The sequence below is a fragment of the Pseudophryne corroboree genome, chromosome 2 (genome assembly GCF_028390025.1).
Source record: "Pseudophryne corroboree isolate aPseCor3 chromosome 2, aPseCor3.hap2, whole genome shotgun sequence".
Taxonomy (NCBI): Eukaryota; Metazoa; Chordata; class Amphibia; order Anura; family Myobatrachidae; genus Pseudophryne; species Pseudophryne corroboree.
In genome coordinates this window covers 263922048-263944020 of record NC_086445.1, presented here as the reverse complement: position 1 = coordinate 263944020, position 21973 = coordinate 263922048, and the positions used below count along the sequence as shown (strand labels likewise).

Below are 21973 nucleotides of genomic sequence, written 5' to 3'. Positions count from 1 at the left end.
TGCATGGCGTGTTGAGGCTAGATGTATGAGGGCACATCTGTATATAGATTTATTAATTTACTTGAACTGAAGTTGAATTTACTACACTATTAGCATCCCCTGATTGAGATTTCCCACGTTGTGTTAGCTCATAAGATTAGACATCATTTGGGCTACAGCATTTTTCATATAAGATCTCAGGTTTATTTAGACCATTTACTCTCCCCATATGAGGTAAAGCAGTTATGGAACCTTTTGGTGTCTGAATTATGGCAAAGAAACACAAAATTAGATAATGTGGGTTGCCCCATAAGAATTATTCACATGTATTACATGATTTGCTGATGACTGGAATAATACCGTCATCTTGCCAGGATTTCCTCTTTGTGCACACTCCTGGTTTAAAAATAAAATTGTATGCAAAAATATTTCATTGTATTAACCAGACTAATCCATCGGGTTGATAGATTTATTTTTAGCTATATGTATATGATATGGAATATCCAAAGTACTAGGCATGAAGTGCCAAATTATTCCATTAATTGGAATGGACAATCAAAAATGAATTCCCAGGACCATCTCTTTGTAGAACCATTTACACTTCCAATACTATTTTTAATCAATTTATTAATAAATTGTAATACAAATGACAGTTTATTGCCTCTGTATACCACAAGAACCCATTGTTGTGTCTTCCTATATTATTTTTGCTCTAGAAAGCAAGCAAGGAATGGAGGGAGTAACAAGTCTATACAATCAGAAATCCCTGATTTCCTTACACTAATCATTTACAGTGTATTAACAATGGCTCTGGTTTTTATATTGCACAAAACTGAATTTAATTAAAGTTCAGAGCAATAAACTGATTGGAGATTGTGCGGCTGTAACACTCAGCTCATAGACAGGCAATCAGCCGGGCATCACCCAGAGAGTGGGAGCAGCGGCATAGAAACAATGAGCGTCCCATAGGCCTCACGCTCTCTAATCCTCAAACCTGGCATCAGCTACCATTGCGTAGGGTACGTCTCCTGCCCGATGCTTCAGACTGTACACTGTGAGACATGATAACCTAATGGACTTGATATAAGCAAGAGATTTACTCAATGACAGCTTATCACTCACCACTAAATAGTAATATGACCAGTATATTGCATGGCCCTGTGCGGCAAAGTCCCCATACCTCAGGGGGTTAAGTGGCGTGTGGTACTCGATAGTGTCTAGGTCGACCACTATTGGTAGACAGTAACTAGGTCGACAGGTCAAAAGGTCAACATGAGGTTTTTAGATGTTTTTTGGTGTTGTTTTTTCTCCGTACAGTGACCGGGAACCCCAATTAGTGCACCGTGTCCCCTCGCATGGCTCGCTTCGTTCGCCATGCTTCTGGCAAGCTTACCATTCCCAATCTTAGTCCACGTGGATCGGAAAATATGAAAAAGTTACAAAAAAAAAAAAACCTGTTAAAAACTCATGTCGACCTTTTGACCTATCAACCTAGAACATGTCGACCTAGAAACCGGATGCCGGTTAAGTAATTGTGCCATTTTATACACAGAGAAATCTCAGTGGTTTATATTACATTTCCTTGAAGTAGAAAAAAAAAAACCCCAGAGCACATGACATAACCTAGGGAAGATGATGTATAAAGCATCATCATCATCATCATGAACACAACAACACAAAAGCTAGTAAAATATATACACAAAGTACACTGATCCCCATGTGTCCATCCCAACACATCACTGCTAAACTGAGGACATCTCCTCCTCCTCCCCCCCCCCCCCCCCCACCAAAACACATACGTATAGATACATTTTTCTTTGTTGTTGTTGCAGAAGCACTGTCTGCAAGAGGGTAGATCAGTGCAAACTGTACCCAGGTGACTAGGATCAGGGAGCCTGTGGGAAAGTAAACAAAGACAAGTGGCATTCTGCTCCTGTGGTATATAAATACAGCATGGGTAACCTATAACAGTCTGTGACCATGTTCCAAATACAGTTAATATTGCTAGATAAAACCAATGGTCAGGGAATTTGCTAGCAGCCATAATAGAAGCCGTACAAAACACTTTCATTGATAACTAGAGCACTATAATCGGTTGTAGTATGGTATGCCAGCGGCCGGGCTCCCGGCGACCAGCATACTGGTGCCGGGAGCCCGACCGCCGGCATACCGACAGCGTGGCGAGCGCAAATGAGCCCCTTGCGGGATCGCTGCGCTCGCCACGCTGCGGGCACGGTGGCGCATGTATTTATTCTCCCTCCATGGGGGTCGTGGACCCCCACGAGGGAGAAAATCTGTCGGTATGCCGGCTGTCGGGATTCCGGCGCCGGTATACTGTGCGCCGGGATCCCGACAGTCGGCATACTGAAGACAACCCCTATAATCACATGACATCTGAAAACTCCTACACCAGGCTTTTTCGACCAGTGTGCCGTGGCACACTAGTGTGCCGCGACCAGTTACAAGGTGTGCCACGGAGCCAGAGCAGCTTCCTGCACCTTCAGAGTGAACTGTTGGCCCGGGCTCTTCTTAGAGGATCAGTTATGCTTTGGCCATGACCTATGCCTTGAAAATTATGTGATATCATAGGTCACAGCCGCCGCATACACCCAGCCAGCCCACCCACCTGCATACACATCTTTCAGTTCCTGCCTGCATCCACAGCTTTACTTGCCCACCCACATCCACACCTGCCTGACCGCCTGCTGCTCCATATTCGCAGCAATCCACTATAAACAACCCCCGTCACTGAGGGACTGGGAGGACAGCTGATAATATTTGTTATTTTATTTCTCCTGTGGGGAACAATAGGATTTCAATAGGATTTATGGGGGGAACAATGTGAATAATTCATGTGGGGAGCAATAGGATTTATGTGGGGAGCAATGCGATTTTTTTTTTTTTTTTTTTACTGTGAGGGCCAATGTGTGTGTTTTGCTTTTTTCTGTGGGGAACTGATGGTGTGCCTTGGCAATTTTAAAATATTATTCGGTGTGCCGCGAGTAAAAAAAAAAGGTTGAAAATCACTGTCCTACACTAAAGAGAAAACAAAGAGAAGGTGCTCAACTATGGAGGCCATTCCTGGGATCGGGATCGGCGGGATCCTGGGATTTAGGCCAAAAAATGTCAGGGATACCGGGATCGGAAGCTCCAATCCAGAGGATTTGCAGGATTTACCTGCTCCATTGTTTTTTTTTAATTCCGGGCAACGCTGAGCATTCTCAGGAGGCTCAGACGCTGCCTGGTTCCCTCCTCCAGCTGCACCCGTAGTGCGTACTGCGCAGGATGACATGATGTCAGAGGTAGCGCTGTGCAGCCTGATGCCATCCGCCCGCGCCGACCGCACCCTGCGAGCCCTCCCACCCACGATGGTGAGTCGAACGCCAGCCTCCCGTGCAGCCCGGACCCCGCAAGCACGGCTCACACCCACTATGGTGAGTATTTGTGTGGGCTGAGCTGGCATGGGCCCGGGATTGACCTCTCTATGCTCAATTTATAAATGTGCTTTTTTTCCTTCAAGGCTACAAAAAGAAACACTTATTAACCGTAATGTGGGTCTCTGTGTTGGGAAATATAGGCCCAGATTTATCAAGCCTTGGACTAAACTGCATGGTGATAAAGTACCAGCCAATCAGCTACTAACTGCCATGTTACAAACTATTATTATAATAATATTATAAACTGTCTATTATATAGACACTGCAAATAAAAAAAAGGAGATAAATATTAAACATTTTATATATACTGTATATATACACAGTATATATTATAGCATACAGTATATATAAATACTGTATGTATACACACACATACAGATGCAGACAAAATTGTTGCTCCTTTAGGGTGGGTTCACACCTGAATGATGTCGGCACAATAATAGGATTTTGGTACTTACCAGGTAAATCCTTTTCTTTGAATCCATAGGGGGCACTGGAGTACTCTTGGGATATGGACGGGCTTCCGTAGGAACAGCACTGAATATTTAAATTTAGAACACTCCACCCCTCCATATCCCGAGTACCTCTCAGTGTTTTTTACTGAGCCGAACAGGAACTATAGAGATGTTGACAATGGAGTATTACATATAACATAACTGACAATAACGAAGTTAACACATAACGTTACTGACAACTAAACAGTTGACACCCTAACCAGCACTTGTAATTTGAACCAGTCGGTGAAAGTGTGTTACCATAAGATCCTCAGAACTAACCACAACTAGGTAAAACTGCTCTGGGTGGGCGTCCAGTTCCCCCTATGGATTCAAAGAAAAGGATTTACCTGGTAAGTACCAAAATCCTATTTTCTTTATCATCCACTAGGGGTCACTGGAGTACTCTTGGGACGTACCAAAGCTTCCCCCGTGGGCGGGAGAGCTGTTTGGCACCTGTAACACTAGGCGGCCAAAGCTAGATGCTGATGCCGCAAACGTATCAAACTTGTAAAAGCGCACAAACGTGTGCACTGAAGACCATGTAGCCGCACGGCAAAGCTGCGTCGTAGAAGCCCCACGACCAGCTGCCCATGAAGTTCCCACAGAACGTGTGGAATGAGCGGTTACTGACATAGGCGGTTGTAACCTAGCATGAAGGTAAGCCTGACGTATGGTCAGTTTTATCCATCTGGATAAAGTTTGTTTAGACGCTGGCCAACCTATCTTGGCAGCATCATAGAGAACAAACAACGTATCCGTCTTACGAACTGAAGACGTTCGGGATACATAAATGCGTAATGCGCGTACCACATCCAGAGTTCCAGAATGTGCCGTCAACACAGGAACTACTATTGGTTGATTGATGTGAAAAGATGACACTACCTTTGGTAAGAAAGCGGGATTCGTCCGAAGTTCCGCTCTGTCATCATGAAACACCAAATACGGTGCCTTACATGACAAGGCACCCAAATCCGAAACACGCCTTGCCGAAGCTAAGGCTAGGAGAAAAATTGTTTTCCAAGTGAGAAACTTCATATCCACTTGCTGTAAGGGTTCAAAATATGAAGACTGTAAGAACTCTAAAACCAGATTCAAGTCCCATGGCGCTGTAGGTGGAATGAATGGAGGCTGTACTCGGAGTACACCTTGGAGAAAAGTGCATATAGACGGCAATAGAGCCAATCGTCTTTGAAAATAAATTGACAAAGCAGATACCTGCACCTTTAGTGTAGATAAACGCAGTCCTCCATCTAACCCTGTTTGTAGAAACAACAAAAGGCGGCATAACTTGAAAGATGATGTCGGAAATTTCCGAGCTTCACACCAACCTATATAGGCACGCCATATTCTGTAATAATGAGCTGCCGTAACCGGCTTCCTAGCTCGTAACATGGTTGGTATAACTGAATCTGGAATGCCCTCTCTTCTTAAGAGGGCGGTCTCAACAGCCACCCCGTCAAACGCAGCCGCGCTAAATCGGGGTAAAGGAACGGACCCTGTTGTAACAGGTCTGGACGTAGCGGGAGCGGCCAAGGATCGTAAAGGAACGGACCCTGTTGTAACAGGTCTGGACGTAGCGGGAGCGGCCAAGGATCGTCTGCGAGCAATCCTCGGAGATCCGAGAACCAAGCTCTCCGAGGCCAATGAGGCGCCACTAGTATGACTGTGACCGACTCCCTTTTGATTCGTTTTAGCACCAGAGGGAGCAACGGAAATGGTGGAAACAGATACACAAGACTGTACGGCCACGCGACAGTGAGAGCATCCACCGCCACTGCCTTTGGATCTCTTGTTCTGGACACATACTGGAACGTTTGGTGATTGTGTCGAGACGCCATCAGGTCCACCTGAGGATAACCCCATTTCTGAACCAACATGTGAAACACTTCTGGATTTAATGCCCATTCGCCTGGATGAAAATCCCGACGACTGAGATAATCCGCTTCCCAGTTGTCCACTCCCGGAATGAACACTGCCGACAATATCACCTGGTGGCATTCCGCCCAATTGAGGATACGAGCTACTTCCCGCATTGCCATGCGGCTTCTCGTTCCTCCTTGTTTGTTGATGTATGCGACTGCCGTCGCATTGTCCGACTGCACTTGGACAGGCTGAGAGCGAAGCATATGCACTGCTTGTCGTAGCGCATTGTAAATTGCGCGGAGTTCTAGGACATTTATAGACAGCAATGTCTCGTGATCCGCCCAGAGACCCTGGAGCTGACAATTTTGAATTACCGCTCCCCAACCTCTGAGACTGGCGTCCGTAGTTAGAATTATCCAATTCCAACCCCCGAACCGTCTTCCTGCGGTTAAATTGTGTTCCTTGAGCCACCAGAGCAGAGATACTCTTGCCCTTGGCGACAACCTCACCCTGTGGTGAATCTGCAGATGCGAGCCTGACCACTGGGCGAGCACATTCAGTTGAAATGGACGAGAGTGAAATCTTCCGAATTGAAGCGCCTCGAAAGCTGCCACCATTGTGCCTAAGAGGCGAATGCACAAGTGTACCGACACTGTGCGTGGTTTGAGCACTAATTGTACTAGATGGCGTAGAATTTGTACTTTCTGCTGTGGTAGGTAAATTCTTTGATTGACCGTATCTAGAATCATACCTAAGAATTGAAGGCGTTGAGACGGAATTAGATGTGATTTCTTGAAGTTGACAATCCACCCGTGGTGAACCAGTACATCGTATGTTAGCAGCGCATGTTGGAGAAGTATCTGTTGAGATGGAGCTTTGATGAGCAGATCGTCTAAATACGGAACTATTGTCACTCCCAGGGATCTGAGATGAGCTATCATCACAGACATCACTTTGGTGAATACCCGAGGCGCTGATGACAGGCCAAACGGTAGAGCCTGAAACTGGTAATGGTTCTGGCGTATTGCAAACCTTAAGAATTTCTGATGAGGCTGCCAAATTGGAATGTGTAAGTACGCATCCTTGAGATCTAGCGCAATCATAAATTCCTTTGGCTCTAACCCCGCAATCACCGAACGCAGAGACTCCATTTTGAATCTGTAGTAAGTTACGTACTGATTGAGACCCTTTAAGTTCAATATTGGTCTGACTGAGCCATCCGGCTTTGGTACTACAAACAGACTTGAATAATAACCCTGACCCTGTTGGTGTACAGGGACCGGAATCAAAACTGCTGAATCCAGTAGGGACTGGATGGCAATTTGCAGAACCGTCCTCTTGTCGTCCGACAGAGGCAATCCTGTCTTGAAAAACCGCAGAGGCGGAAGACAGTCGAACTCTATTTTGTAACCTTTTAACACTAAATTGCGGATCCATCCATCCGCGGATGTGTGGAACCACGCCAAATGGAACGTCTGAAGGCGTGCTCCCACAATCGGAGAACCGAGATGGGCTGGTAGCCCGTCATGCCACTGGCTTGTCGGTAACCTTAGCGTCTTGGCGAGTTGTGTTGGTTTGTTGGAAACCACGTCCGCGACCACGTCTAGCAGGCGTGGCTGTTCCCCTGCCACGTCCTCGAAAGGGCTGAGGTCTAAAGGATTTGAACGAAGGTCCAGCGTACCTTCTTCTTGATACCGGTGGAGGCAATGGTAAGAAAACAGACTTACCTCCCGTAGCCTCAGCAATCCATGCGTCCAATTCAGGACCAAACAACTTCTTGCCATCGTAAGGCAACGCTTCTATACCTCGTTTGACCTCTGCCTCCGCATGATAAGCACGCAGCCAGAGTTCTCTTCGTGCCGTAACTAGCGACGATGAAATACGAGAAGTGAGCTGACAGACGTCAGTAGACGCTGTACAGAGATAGTCGACAGCCTCAATCATTTGATTTACAAGAAGTATCAGGTTTTCGTCATGTAAAAGAGATTTCAGTTCTGTAAGCCATATTATGAGCGCCTTAGTGACCCAAATGCCAACCAATCCAGGTCTCAGCATCACACCTGCTGCTACATACATGGATTTTAGCATAGTTTCTATCTTCTTTAAGCGTAGTAGCTGCTGGCACTGGTATGGTTAATTTCTTGGTAAGCTTTGACACTGAAGAATCAACTATTGGTGGATTCTCCCATGTACATGTTACCGAGTCTGGAAACGGGTAACTAGACTTAAATCTGCGAGGTATAGAAAACCGTTTATCTGGATTCTGTCGTGTTTCTACTAACATCTGATTAAGAGATTCCGACACAGGAAAACTTATTGGAGTTTTTTGTCGTTTAGTAAATACGACCTGATCATTTGTGAGAGGCTCCTCAGTTTCAGTAAACTTCAGAGACTGACGTACCGCTCTGATGAGATCATCAATGCCGGAACTGTTAAAATCCTCGCCATCTGACTCCACTTCGCCCTCCTCACCCTCATCTTGTTCCGTGAGGTCTGGCATGGAATCGTCAGAATGCAACATAGCAGACACTGGAAAATCATAAGACATATGAAATTTATCCCGTTTACCCAAAATGGATTTGGACCTTACGCAAGGCTGAGACGCCTCCGGTAGTTCTGGCGGTCTCACCCTAGACTCAGATCTTACCGTTTCCCGCTCCTGACGAGCGGCGGTCAATTCTGATTGTAACCTATCCAGTACATTTACTAACATACCCCACGGAGGGTCCGGTGAGGAGATTGGTTGTAAAACAGGAGCAGAAATGGTATTCTGAACCAAATTCACAAAACATACTGTACATGTGGTAGATCCATCCGGTAATACACTGTTACAGACTTTGCAATTATGCTTTTTAGTTTTTGCTGGTGCCTTACTCATTATGGCGACAGACAATACAATACACAAAAAACAGACACCTGCACGACTCCGTAAAATAGCAGTAAGGTGTCTCTGTATATAAATCTGGCCAAGTGCAGTACACGTGGCCAGTACTGTGAAATGTGATCCCAAATTCCCACTAACACCCCTGCGCCTCCGGTGGAGTAGAGATGTAGTACTGGAACGTTCTGGAATCACAGCAGGAAGACACAGGAAGCATGGTTAAACATGGCTGCCATGCATGCTTACACATATAATCCTAGTGCTGGTTACAAACTTTCACTGATTATAACCCTGCAAATATCCCTGCAGCCTAGCATCTGGTGCTGCAGTATTTGTTATGCCGCTTATTGCCCCCTTATTTATTTATTTATTTATTGCCCCCCCCTGCCTCACCCTTGTGTAATGGCTGCCTGCTCTTTCCGAATCAGAGCAGCGGCAGCGCAGCGTGTGGGGCCCCAGCGGGTATCGCCGAGCGCTGTGTCTGAGCCCGGGTGAGCAGCGCGTCAACCAGCGGTGGGACCCGGAGCAGTAGCGGCGGCCGGCTCCGTGAGCGAGAGAGCTGCGGCGCCGGCACCCTCTGAGCGGCAGATCAGCGGCGGCCTCTGTGCGGAAGAACTGCTGTGGCCGTCGCCATGTGGGGAGGGCGGCTGAGTGGGGAGAGCAGCGGCGGGACGGGCGGCTAAGTGGAGCGAGCAGCGGCGCTAAGCGCTAACAATGTCCCCACACCTCGGGGCGGCAGCGGGAGCTGACCGCCCCGTTCACATACCTTTATCCTGCAGCTTGTGAGGAGGCTCCGACGGGGCTTCTGAACAAGCGCCGGCCAGCCTGTGCAGGAGGCTGTGTGTGTGGCTGTGAGGGAGCTCTTTCAGAGAGGCCCGACACGCCCCTGCTGCTATCAGCAGCTGTACTATCCCTGACCCTGCCTTTTGGAAGGGGGAAAGGGATGTAAAATAGAAAAAATCAAATCAAATAAAAAGAAAAATAAAAATTCTTCAAAGTAATCGTGACTTGAGTCACAGAGCTGTTGCTACGTCGAGCACAGAAAAAACACTGAGAGGTACTCGGGGATATGGAGGGGTGGAGTGTTCTAAATTTAAATATTCAGTGCTGTTCCTACGGAAGCCCGTCCATATCCCAAGAGTACTCCAGTGACCCCTAGTGGATGATAAAGAAATGTTGTTTCCAGCTAAATCGAACGACTTATCAGCCAGACCATACAGCGTGTACCCACGATTTGCACGCTCCCGCTATCACATGCTGCATGGCCAACTGGAAGATATCGAATGCGACCTGGTGTATATTAATGAAGAAGGACAGAACAGTGATTGGTACATCCTTCATTACATCGTTCTAACAAAGAAACTAAGAAAAAAAAAAAAAGAGGAAAAAAAACCATGCAACTAAATAGGTAAGTTTGATAAGAAACCTGTACTGCTACGGAACAGCCAATAATATCACAAATGATATCAAGTAAATAATACATAAATGTAATACAAAATATGTATAAATATTTGGATATTTTAGATATTTTGGACAGAGTGTGTTATTACATGTAGGCTCAGAGGTTCCGGTATGAATGGTCGACCATGTTATGGCCGACAGTCATTAGGTCGACCACTATTGGTCGACATTGACATGGTCGACATGGACACATGGTCGACACATGAAAAAGGTCGACATGAGGGGTTGTTGTTTTTTTTACTTTTTTTGGTGTCGTTTTTTGTGTAAAGTGACGGGGGACCCCAATTAGTGCACCGCTTCCCAATCGTAGTCCACGTGGATCGTAAAGTATGGAAAAGTTCCACAAAAGAATTTTTTGGGGAAAAACTCATGTCGACCTTTTCATGTGTTGATCATGTGTCCATGTCGACCAATAGTGGTCGACCTAATGACTGTCGACCATAACATGGTCGACCATCTGAACGGATACCGCATTGTGTATAACAGGGCCCGACAAATAGCAGCCGCCAGGCTAAGAATTTAGTCACCCCAGTTAATAGTTCCTGCAGACAACTGATAAATGATGAAGACTATAACTATACCATCCAATCAATGTAGCTGAATCCACACAGCCTACCACTAAGCTTTAGCCCCCCCATATGCCATGTTCATACAACTGAGCACATGTGCAGACAGAGTCTTCCACCCACCATGAAAATGGAGAAAAGGTGCAGGAAAACATAAACAAGAGAAAACACAACCATCTTCATTAGTATGTAACACATTACTCGCTTGTGTCTAATATGGAATGTTGTTTCTTACTCCTATCTGGCAGACAGGCCTAGATTTGTTTCAGGCTTAATCTATATGGTTATAATCTGGAAAGAGACGCCTGTTAAGGCCACCATACATCTGGCCGCTGTTTCTCTCGATTCCCCGACCAGAACCACCAATCGGCGACTATCAATGACAGCGATCCATCAGGGAAATTCTTCATGTTAAAAATCTCTGATTTGCCAAGCCCAACCATTTTTTGGTCGGGATCAAGGAATCTAGATATTTAAACCTGTTGAACATTCCTGATTCCCCGACCCGGCACCAAGGATCTGGAAATAGCGACAATCCGTCACTAACATATGGGCGTCTTTACTCTCTATGCTATATATCGCTTGGAAAGCATCCGAGTGGACGAGAAACCCAAAACTGCAAACAGTTGTATGCAATAATGCACCCTTATGGCACAGGTAACATCACAACTACACATCTGTATAAGAAATACAGATGTTGTATAACAGTAGGTGAGATGTATGGGTGCAGAAAATATGACTATATACAGAGCCATCTTCTGTAACTATGGCAACATCATAGTATTGAGCAATCTGACCTGGTCGTAAAGCAAACACAAATAACTTAATTCACCTAAACACAGAGGGGCAGTGAGCAATGGTTTGATCCAGTTTAAAAAGTAAATAAATAATACAATTTGGCCACATTCATGAAAAAAATAAAAATTAAAAATAAAAACTAGCACCATATGTAGGAAGCCTTGGTCTAGAAATAGGTATCCGGTCTCTAGGTCGACCACACTTAGGTCGACAACTATTGTTCGACATGCATTAGGTCAACAGGGTTTCTAGGTTGACATGAGTTTTTCACAAATAATTTTATTTTTTTAACTTTTTCATACTTTACGATCCACGTTGACTACAATTGGGAACAGTAACCTGCTCAAAGCTCGTGAGCCATGCGAGGGGACATGGTGCACTAATTGGGGTTCCCGGTCACTCTACGAAGAAAACGACACAAAAACAAACAAAAAAAACACCTGCATGTCGACCTTTTGTCATGTCGACCTATTTTGGGTGTCGACTTAGTTACTGTTTATCAATAGTGGTCAACCTAGACACTGTCGACCTAATACCCCTTTCATATCTCCAATGCCGGATCCCACCTGGGAATTGGAAACGGGTCCTCCCCGGGTGGGATCCGGCATTGGAGACTATCTGCCGACGGTTGCCTTAGCGGCGAGGGGCGGAGGCGGCGCTGGGAGATGAGCTCATCTCCACGCCGCCTCTCCCTATCTAGTAAATGGGTCCCGGGAATCCGTTTACGCTGCCACTGACCCGGTATAAACACTGCTTTATTCCCAGGTCAGGCGACCCGGGAATTTGGACATGGCGCTTTCACACCACACACTGACCCGTGTGGACCCGGCAATATGACAAGTCGATACCGGGTTATTTGTGCGATGTGAAAGGGGTATAAGTGTGTTCGACCCTATGAATCACTATAAATATATGTTATTAAACATTGCCTAATGAATCTGTAATCACTAGGTTATACTACGATATCTGGTAGTAAGGAGCCAGAGAGACCATGCTGACCTATATGCATTTCACCCACAAAAACAAATAACATGAAAAAAAAGTCACCAGACAGAACAAGACAAAGGGGCTGGTGCAATCAGTTACGCGGATGGTAAAAAGAACCAGGTGGTGCTCAGTTACACACCTGCACACAAGAAAATCTAAAATACAATAACAATTGATTAAAAAAAAAACAAATACATAGTAACTCCCGGGAGTGGGTACAAAAAGTAATAAAAATGTATAGAAAAATCACACTTCTCAGTGGCCAGATATAAATATACTCATTTAAAAGTACTAAAACACTATAAAGTTGTGACTCCACGTGGTGCTACTCGACACCCTCAATACAAAGAAATTGCTTACACAATTGGTATACAGCAGGATTCAATTCCACAGACATTTCATTGATGGAACATCACTAAAATAAATAAAATACAGGCATAGCGTAACCCTGTTAAAAACAAATGCTGTTTTTATTTCCTTAGGCCCACTCACATAGATATGAAATCTTATCTCATGTAGAGAATCAACAATCCTTAGGATGGAACGGCCTTTTACTTCATAGCGGAATCCTCATTCATATATCACTTAAAAGAAAAATGGTAGTAATAGTGCAACACCGTCTTTAAAGTTAAGACAGAGATTTTTAATAAACAAAATGCACTCACAAACATCCAATAAAAAACAACATATAAGGTGCCAAGGAAGTTCTCATGGAAAAAGTTGCTGCAAAAGGAAACCTTTAGGTATAATCACCACAAGCCCCGGTAGCTATGGTGTCCCCAACAGGTAGAAATTGCAGCTTCAATCTCCAAGTCCCCGTGTTGCACCGTCTCCCTGCTTGAGCGCTTTCGGACAGATGTCCTTCATCTGTCCGAAAGCGCTCAAGCAGGAAGACGGTGCAACACGGGGACTTGGAAATTGAAGCTACGATTTCTACCTGTTGGGGACACCATAGCTACCGGGGCTTGTGGTGATTATACCTAAAGGTTTCCTTTTGCAGCAACTTTTTCCATGAGAACTTCCTTGGCACCTTATATGTTGTTTTTTATTGGATGTTTGTGAGTGCATTTTGTTTATTAAAAATCTCTGTCTTAACTTTAAAGACGGTGTTGCACTATTACTACCATTTTTCTTTTAAGTGATATATGAATGAGGATTCCGCTATGAAGTAAAAGGCCGTTACATCCTAAGGATTGTTGATTCTCTACATGAGATAAGATTTCATATCTATGTGAGTGGGCCTAAGGAAATAAAAACAGCATTTGTTTTTAACAGGGGTACGCTATGCCTGTATTTTATTTATTTTAGTGATGTTCCATCAATGAACTATCTGTGGAATTGAATCCTGCTGTATACCAATTGTGTAAGCAATTTCTTTGTATTGAGGGTGTCGAGTAGCGCCACGTGGAGTCACAACTTTATAGTGTTTTAGTTTTGTTTGAATCACGGTGAAAGGTTCTGTTTGCCTCCAGGGGCTGCTACCAATATTCAAGCGCACGAAGGGGGCTGTTTTTTTTCCTTTGTATCATTTAAAAGTACTATTTAGTACAAAATGCTTACAAATCTTGTATATGTCACAATGTTCACTAATCTATGTTGATTAGTATAATTAGGCTGTCATATGTCACCATACAGGTGTAATAGTAGACAGACATCGTTGTTGAGGCAAAGTATTATGTATACAGTATGCTGCCGTTATGCAGATGAATCATGTGTTTTCCCCCACTGCGTATACGCCAAAGCCTTGTGTACACAACTACGGGCGATTCAGAGCCATACGCAGATTAGTCGCATCTCTATATGAGACTGAAGGGTAGTAGCTGGGATGTAATGGGGCAGACGCAAGTAGGCAGAGTTAGCAAGGGTGTATGAACAGACCTGTGGGCTATGCAGAGCCATGCTTATGCATACTCTTGTTTTCAGAAGGATCAACTCTGCATATGCATCTATTGCCATGCACATAATTACAGCCTGCATGCCTTCAATTCTGCATCAGTCTCACAGTGAACAAAGTTAAGGGCCCTACACACCTAGCGACCCGCTGCCTAGCTGCCCGATGGCCGGCAGGGGGTAGGTGACGGGGGGAGTGAAGTTTCTTCACTCCCCCCGTCACCATAGCCCTGCATGCTAATATGGACAAGATTGTCCATATTGGCCTGCATGTTTAAACGAGCCGGCTCCAGCGATGAACGAGCACGTGGGCCGCGCATCGTTCATTGCTGGTGCCTACACTCTGAAAGATATGAACGAGTTCTCATTAATGAACGAGATCGTTCATATCTTTCAGTGGTATCGACCAGTGTGTAGGGCCCTTAAAAGTGTTAAGCTAAGTACACAGTCAGATTTTTTTGGTCGGTCCGACAATGGGCCAATCTGAGCTACACACTAACAGATTTTTATTTTGTTTTTTTAACTTTCTGTCAGGCATAACTGATCTGAGAGGCACAGCATTTACAATTTTCCCGCTCCTTCTCTTCCTAGTCAACAGCGTCCCTCGCGGTGTTGTGTAGCGGTCACTTATCTAATGATGTTTGATAGCATATAGGACAGTTTTTTCTCAACCTTCCACAGTGAACGTAAGTGAACAAAGTGATTTACCAGGCACATTGTTTTTTCTATCATTATTTGGTTGATGAAAAATGTAGAAAAAAGTTTCATAACTGTCAGAAAAACTTTCTTTGCATAAAATGGCATTGTTTTCCATAAACTATTCATTTAATTTGTTTAAAGCCCCTTAGAAATGTTTCTGGATGATTTAACGTAAATGAAGACATTTTAAGGTTACAAACGCATTATTTTTAGGTTGTGCCTATTGGGCTCTTTGTGCCTGTTTATGTGACTTTGAATATTGCGCCTGACCGAAGGTTAGAGTTACAGATTTTCTGCCACAGCACACTGCATTTGCATATGTCCGCCCGCGAGGAGGAGGATCTAGTGGCAGGAAAACATAGGAAATATGGGCAGATTATGGAGAATGCACACACACTGCCTGATATCGGGAGATTGTGGGCGAGATTTTTGATTTTGGACGGCAGATCGCAAAATCGATCCCTCAAGTGTGTGGGCAAGATTATCGGCAAAACACCAAAACGATCCTTCATATACACACATACAATAAATTTGGCCGTCAACCCAAATATTTGCAAATCGGCCCAATAATTGTATAGTGTGTACCTAGCTTAAGAGGAACCATCTGTTAGAAAATGACCATTACACACCTTCAAAATGTTATAGTATATTGAGATTACCAGACTCTCTTACTATAGCCAGACAGTAAGAAGCTCCCATGTAGGTGTGTACTAGAATAAGGATTGCAGAAAATAAAAGGTGCTTCATATATAGTTATCAGCTGTGGAGAAATAATTTACGGAAGGTCTCAACATTCAGGTAAGATACAGAAGATAAGTGCAGTGTATTTCCTCAGACTAGCAAAGTTCCCATCCAATGTGAGGTATGTGCACACAGTGTGCTTGTCACATCACACCTGAGCACATCTGACGGCTGCATAACCTGGAACACTACAGTCACAGCGGGCTGCAGCATGGAAGGCAGCCTGCCCCAGCTACACGGTCAATCAGCCACCCAGGTGATGTGTAGACTGGTTTCAGGTTTCCTGGATTTCAATTTATTTTCCTTAAACCCTAAAATAAGAATTTACTTACCGATAATTCTATTTCTCATAGTCCGTAGTGGATGCTGGGAACTCCGAAAGGACCATGGGGAATAGCGGCTCCGCAGGAGACTGGGCACAAAAGTAAAAGCTTTAGGACTACCTGGTGTGCACTGGCTCCTCCCCCTATGACCCTCCTCCAGGCCTCAGTTAGGATACTGTGCCCGGACGAGCGTACACAATAAGGAAGGATTTTGAATCCCGGGTAAGACTCATACCAGCCACACCAATCACACCGTACAACTTGTGATCTGAACCCAGTTAACAGCATGATAACAGAGGAGCCTCTGAAAAGATGGCTCACAACAATAATAACCCGATTTTTGTAACAATAACTATGTACAAGTATTGCAGACAATCCGCACTTGGGATGGGCGCCCAGCATCCACTACGGACTATGAGAAATAGAATTATCGGTAAGTAAATTCTTATTTTCTCTGACGTCCTAGTGGATGCTGGGAACTCCGAAAGGACCATGGGGATTATACCAAAGCTCCCAAACGGGCGGGAGAGTGCGGATGACTCTGCAGCACCGAATGAGAGAACTCCAGGTCCTCCTCAGCCAGGGTATCAAATTTGTAGAATTTAGCAAACGTGTTTGCCCCTGACCAAGTAGCTGCTCGGCAAAGTTGTAAAGCCGAGACCCCTCGGGCAGCCGCCCAAGATGAGCCCACTTTCCGTGTGGAATGGGCTTTTACAGATTTTGGCTGTGGCAGGCCTGCCACAGAATGTGCAAGCTGAATTGTACTACAAATCCAACGAGCAATAGTCTGCTTAGAAGCAGGAGCACCCAGCTTGTTGGGTGCATACAGGATAAACAGCGAGTCAGATTTTCTGACTCCAGCCGTCCTGGAAACATATATTTTCAGGGCCCTGACTACGTCCAGCAACTTGGAATCCTCCAAGTCCCTAGTAGCCGCAGGTACCACAATAGGCTGGTTTAAGTGAAACGCTGAAACCACCTTAGGGAGAAATTGAGGACGAGTCCTCAATTCTGCCCTGTCCGTATGAAAAATTAGGTAAGGGCTTTTATAGGATAAAGCCGCCAATTCTGAGACACGCCTGGCTGAAGCCAGGGCTAACAGCATTACCACTTTCCATGTGAGATATTTTAAGTCCACAGTGGTGAGTGGTTCAAACCAATGTGATTTTAGGAACCCCAAAACTACATTGAGATCCCAAGGTGCCACTGGAGGCACAAAAGGAGGCTGTATATGCAGTACCCCCTTGACAAACGTCTGAACTTCAGGAACTGAAGCTAGTTCTTTCTGGAAGAATATCGACAGGGCCGAAATTTGAACCTTAATGGACCCTAATTTTAGGCCCATAGACAGTCCTGTTTGCAGGAAATGCAGGAAACGACCCAGTTGAAATTCCTCTGTAGGGGCCTTCCTTGCCTCACACCACGCAACATATTTACGCCAAATACGGTGATAATGTTGCACATTTACATCCTTCCTGGCTTTGATCAGGGTAGGGATGACTTCATCCGGAATGCCTTTTTCCTTCAGGATCCGGCGTTCAACCGCCATGCCGTCAAACGCAGCCGCGGTAAGTCTTGGAACAGACAGGGTCCCTGCTGTAGCAGGTCCTTTCTTAGAGGTAGAGGCCACGGGTCCTCCGTGAGCATCTCTTGAAGTTCCGGGTACCAAGTCCTTCTTGGCCAATCCGGAGCCACGAGTATAGTCCTTACTCCTCTCCTTCTTATGATTCTCAGTACCTTGGGTATGAGAGGCAGAGGAGAGAACACATACACTGACTGGTACACCCACGGTGTTACCAGAGCGTCCACAGCTATTGCCTGAGGGTCCCTTGACCTGGCGCAATATCTGTCCAGTTTTTTGTTGAGGCGGGACGCCATCATGTCCACCTTTGGTTTTTCCCAACGGTTCACGATCATGTGGAAGACTTCTGGGTGAAGTCCCCACTCCCCCGGGTGGAGGTCGTGTCTGCTGAGGAAGTCTGCTTCCCAGTTGTCCACTCCCGGAATGAACACTGCGGACAGTGCTATCACATGATTTTCCGCCCAGCGAAGAATCCTTGCAACTTCCGTCATTGCCCTCCTGCTTCTTGTGCCGCCCTGTCTGTTTACGTGGGCGACTGCCGTGATGTTGTCCGACTGGATCAACACCGGCTGACCCTGAAGCAAAGGCCTTGCCTGACTTAGGGCATTGTAAATGGCCCTTAGTTCCAGGATATTTATGTGAAGTGACGTTTCCATGCTTGACCACAAGCCCTGGAAATTTCTTCCCTGTGTGACTGCTCCCCAGCCTCTCAGGCTGGCATCCGTGGTCACCAGGACCCAGTCCTGAATGCCGAATCTGCGGCCCTCTAGAAGATGAGCACTCTGCAACCACCACAGGAGAGACACCCTTGTCCTTGGAGACAGGGTTATCCGCTGATGCATTTGAAGATGCGATCCGGACCATTTGTCCAGCAGATCCCACTGAAACGTTCTTGCGTGGAATCTGCCGAATGGAATCGCTTCGTAAGAAGCCACCATTTTTCCCAGGACCCTTGTGCATTGATGTACTGACACTTGGCCTGGTTTTAGGAGGTTTCTGACTAGGTCGGATAACTCCCTGGCTTTCTCCTCCGGGAGAAACACCTTTTTCTGGACTGTGTCCAGAATCATCCCTAGGAACAGCAGACGTGTCGTCGGAATCCGCTGCGATTTTGGAATATTTAGAATCCACCCGTGCTGTCGTAGTACTACTTGAGATAGTGCTACTCCGACCTCTAACTGTTCTCTGGACCTTTCCCTTATCAGGAGATCGTCCAAGTAAGGGATAATTAAGACGCCTATTCTTCGAAGAAGAATCATCATTTCGGCCATTACCTTGGTAAAGACCCGGGGTGCCGTGGACAATCCAAACGGCAGCGTCTGAAACTGATAGTGACAGTTCTGTACCACAAACCTGAGGTACCCTTGGTGAGAAGGGCAAATTGGGACATGGAGGTAAGCATCCTTGATGTCCAGAGACACCATATAGTCCCCTTCTTCCAGGTTCGCTATCACTGCTCTGAGTGACTCCATCTTGAATTTGAACCTTTGAATGTAAGTGTTCAAGGATTTCAGATTTAAAATAGGTCTCACCGAGCCGTCCGGCTTCGGTACCACAAACAGCGTGGAATAATACCCCTTTCCCTGTTGTAGGAGGGGTACCTTGATTATCACCTGCTGGGAATACAGCTTGTGAATGGCTTCCAATACCGCCTCCCTGTCGGAGGGAGACGTTGGTAAGGCAGACTTCAGGAACCGGCGAGGGGGAGACGTCTCGAATTCCAATTTGTACCCCTGAGATACTACCTGCAGGATCCAGGGGTCCACTTGCGAGTGAGCCCACTGCGCGCTGAAATTTTTGAGACGGGCCCCCACCGTGCCTGAGTCCGCTTGTAAGGCCCCAGCGTCATGCTGAGGACTTGGCAGAAGCGGGGGAGGGCTTCTGTTCCTGGGAAGAGGCTGCCTGCTGCAGTCTTTTTCCCCTTCCTCTGCCCCGGGGCAGATATGAGTGGCCTTTTGCCCGCTTGCCCTTATGGGGACGAAAGGACTGAGCCTGAAAAGACGGTGTCTTTTTCTGCTGAGAGGTGACCTGGGGTAAAAAGGTGGATTTCCCAGCCGTTGCCATGGCCACCAGGTCCGATAGACCGACCCCAAATAACTCCTCCCCTTTATACGGCAATACTTCCATATGCCGTTTGGAATCCGCATCACCTGACCACTGTCGCGTCCATAACCCTCTTCTGGCAGAAATGGACAGCGCACTTACTCTTGATGCCAGAGTGCAAATATCCCTCTGTGCATCTCGCATATATAGAAATGCATCCTTTAAATGCTCTATAGTCAATAATATACTGTCCCTGTCCAGGGTATCAATATTTTCAGTCAGGGAATCCGACCAAGCCACCCCAGCACTGCACATCCAGGCTGAGGCGATTGCTGGTCGCAGTATAATACCAGTATGTGTGTATATACTTTTTAGGATATTTTCCAGCTTCCTATCAGCTGGTTCCTTGAGGGCGGCCGTATCAGGAGACGGTAACGCCACTTGTTTTGATAAGCGTGTGAGCGCTTTATCTACCCTAGGGGGTGTTTCCCAACGCGCCCTAACCTCTGGCGGGAAAGGGTATAATGCCAATAATTTTTTAGAAATTAGCAGTTTTTTATCGGGGGAAACCCACGCTTCATCACACACCTCATTTAATTCATCTGATTCAGGAAAAACTACGGGTAGTTTTTTCACACCCCACATAATACCCTTTTTTGTGGTACTTGTAGTATCAGAAATGTTCAAAACCTCCTTCATTGCCGTGATCATGTAATGTGTGGCCCTACTAGAAAATACGTTTGTTTCCTCACCGTCGACACTGGAGTCAGTGTCCGTGTCTGGGTCTGTGTCGACCATCTGAGGTAACGGGCGCTTTAGAGCCCCTGACGGTGTTTGAGACGCCTGTACAGGTAATAACTGATTTGCCGGCTGTCTCATGTCGTCAACAGTCTTTTGTAAAGTGCTGACACTATCACGTAATTCGTTCCATAAGACCATCCAGTCAGGTGTCGACTCCCTAGGGGGTGACATCACTATTACAGGCAATTGCTCCGCCTCCATACCATTTTCCTCCTCATACATGTCGACACAACGTACCGACACACAGCACACACACAGGGAATGCTCTGATAGAGGACAGGACCCCACTAGCCCTTTGGGGAGACAGAGGGAGAGTTTGCCAGCACACACCAGAGCGCTATATATATATATATATATATACAGGGATAACCTTATATAAGTGTTTTTCCCTTATATAGCTGCTGTATAGATTTATCTGCCAAATTAGTGCCCCCCCTCTCTTGTTTTACCCTGTTTCTGTAGTGCAGGACTGCAGGGGAGAGTCAGGGAGCTTCCCTCCAACGGAGCTGTGAGGAAAAATGGCGCCAGTGTGCTGAGGAGATAGGCTCCGCCCCCTTCTCGGCGGCCTTTCTCCCGCTTTTTTAAGGAAAAATTGGCAGGGGTTAAATGCATCCATATAGCCCAGGAGCTATATGTGATGTATTTTTTTTTGCCATCTAAGGTGTTTTTATTGCGTCTCAGGGCGCCCCCCCCAGCGCCCTGCACCCTCAGTGACCGGAGTGTGAAGTGTGCTGAGAGCAATGGCGCACAGCTGCGGTGCTGTGCGCTACCTTATTGAAGACAGGACGTCTTCTGCCGCCGATTTTCCGGACCTCTTCAGTCTTCTGGCTCTGTAAGGGGGCCGGCGGCGCGGCTCTGGGACCCATCCATGGCTGGGCCTGTGATCGTCCCTCTGGAGCTAATGTCCAGTAGCCTAAGAAGCCCAATCCACTCTGCACGCAGGTGAGTTCGCTTCTTCTCCCCTTAGTCCCTCGGTGCAGTGAACCTGTTGCCAGCAGGATTCACTGAAAATAAAAAACCTATACTTAAACTTTTCACTAAGCAGCTCAGGAGAGCCACCTAGTGTGCACCCTTCTCGTTCGGGCACAAAAATCTAACTGAGGCTTGGAGGAGGGTCATAGGGGGAGGAGCCAGTGCACACCAGGTAGTCCTAAAGCTTTTACTTTTGTGCCCAGTCTCCTGCGGAGCAGCTATTCCCCATGGTCCTTTCGGAGTTCCCAGCATCCACTAGGACGTCAGAGAAAATAGCTTAACAATAACACCATTCATAAAAGTAATTCTAAGAAAAGCATTGCCCCCAGCAATGATCAGCCACAACACAGCCCAATTACTAAATCTGCCTACAAGACACCGGAAAACGAAGAACACATGTCTACCTGTTCTGGGATTACTAGTTACCAGCCCGTCAAAATGACGGAACAGCAT

The 21973-nt window shown here is 46.1% G+C and overlaps 1 protein-coding gene and 1 long non-coding RNA gene across 9 annotated transcripts in view; one reads left to right on the top strand and one right to left on the bottom strand.

Moving 5' to 3' along the window:
* The window catches only part of FMNL3 (formin like 3), a 218091-nt gene that overhangs the window by 149934 nt on the left and 46184 nt on the right, over positions 1 to 21973 (bottom strand). The window lies entirely within an intron of this gene.
* The window catches only part of LOC135014880 (uncharacterized), a 41182-nt gene that overhangs the window by 18476 nt on the left and 733 nt on the right, over positions 1 to 21973 (top strand). The window contains exon 2 of the long non-coding RNA XR_010213241.1: positions 14951 to 15045. This is a non-coding gene — a long non-coding RNA (uncharacterized LOC135014880). The remainder of the gene's footprint in view (positions 1 to 14950; positions 15046 to 21973) is intronic.